Genomic DNA, 1,649 nt, shown 5'->3' with positions numbered 1-1,649 from the left:
ATCATGAAGGACAAAACCACAAATCAGTCGCGGGGCTTTGGTTTTGTCAAATTCAAAGACCCCAACTGTGTCCGGACTGTACTGGAGACCAAACCCCATAATCTCGATGGCAGAAATGTGAGTGTGAAATACGTGTCTTTCCGATGATGCCTTTTGTAAAGTGTGAGATAAGGATTAAGCACTGAATGGGAATGGGGACTTTTTTCAGTAAAGTATTACACAGAGCTAATGAAGTAATAGTGAACCCATAGCGCACACTGGGATCTTCAGAAAACAAAAGGCTGGCTCTCTGAAGGACATCCCTGGACTGTTCTGATGAGCTATATGTAAAGCAGGCTGAATGTTGCCTGTTCAGATGCTTAACAACATGTAACAGATAATTAACTGCAGACAGTGCGTTTTATATGCAGCAATATTAACATGGCCATTTTTCTATAATGAAGGTTATTTTCTTGCAATTAAATTGATTTATTTTAAATTGTGATTCACAAGTTAATTGTATTGCACATATTTAATTTATTCCATTTGTATGTGGCCTTATTGAGTAGGATAATTCACCTGATAAATTGTAGGGAACATTTGAAGGTGCTTTTTCATTGAAGGCTGAGATTTCATCCTTTGCCTTTAGATTGACCCCAAGCCATGTACTCCCAGAGGAATGCAACCTGAAAAAGTACGAACCAAGGACGGCTGGGTAAGGAGCGTATTTCATTTCGTGGAGGCTAGGTACTGTATGTCCTCTATAGAAATAGGGCACCACGCCTGGGTAGAATGGATTGAATTGGATCCTTTTTGTCCTTTGATAAGCTGGGTCCTATCTGCCTCTAGAAATCGCGTCTGTCACACTGAGGCTTATTGCTGTTAACATGACTTCTGCTAAAGAGCTTAAAATGTAATTGTTAGACTAAGTGATTCTGTAAAAATGAATTACGCTGCAATCCTGAAATAGCTTGTCTCAGTAATGCTGAAGCGAAGGCACTAGTGCACCCTGATCTGTGTGGACTAGTGTTTGCATCGACGTGACATTTATACCTCAGGGCAAAAGGAGAGAGAAGCTAATTTCTTCTCGACTGTCTAGCTAGATGATGGTGAATTGCCTCGTCTTCAGTGTGATTCTCGATCTGGCTTTGAGACCCCATTCTTTGTTTCAGAAGGGCAGCAAAGCTGACAGCAATAAATCAAAGAAGATATTTGTCGGTGGAATCCCCCATAACTGTGGTGAACCAGAACTCCGGGAATATTTCAATAGATTTGGAGTGGTGAGTCTTGTTAAGATGCTGTATACTGTATTGTATAGCTTTATATATTTGTTTTATACCTAAAACAGTTACCAGGATCCAATACAGGAACTGCTTCTTGGAAGACCACAGGAAAAATATATTTTTCTGTTAAAATGCCATCAATTTGAGGATGTAGAACGTGTCAGTGTTCAAACCATAGAGATCCTATTAAATTAGTATTCTAATTCCTAATTCTATGGTTCCAACTGAGAGATGCATGCTATGGCAATACTAGTGGTCTGAATCCTAATGCAGCCCATGTTCTCCTTTGTGTAATCCAAGGTCACAGAGGTGGTAATGATCTATGACGCGGAGAAACAGAGGCCCCGAGGTAAAAGCTGATCTCGTTTTTCTCTTCCATACCTCCCA

General features: G+C 40.3%; 1 long non-coding RNA gene across 1 annotated transcript; it reads left to right on the top strand.

The window, feature by feature from the left end:
- Positions 1-6: 6 nt before the first annotated feature.
- Positions 7-1,649, top strand: LOC112080232 (uncharacterized). The gene is made up of 4 exons (XR_002896144.1): positions 7-117; positions 629-694; positions 1,152-1,259; positions 1,563-1,649. It is a non-coding gene; the product is annotated as an uncharacterized lncRNA (long non-coding RNA).

Source organism: Salvelinus sp. IW2-2015, unplaced genomic scaffold, assembly GCF_002910315.2.
Source record: "Salvelinus sp. IW2-2015 unplaced genomic scaffold, ASM291031v2 Un_scaffold13443, whole genome shotgun sequence".
In the NCBI taxonomy this organism is placed as follows: Eukaryota; Metazoa; Chordata; class Actinopteri; order Salmoniformes; family Salmonidae; genus Salvelinus; species Salvelinus sp. IW2-2015.
The sequence above is the reverse complement of the archived record's forward strand: the minus strand, read 5'-3'. Positions and strand labels throughout refer to the sequence as shown.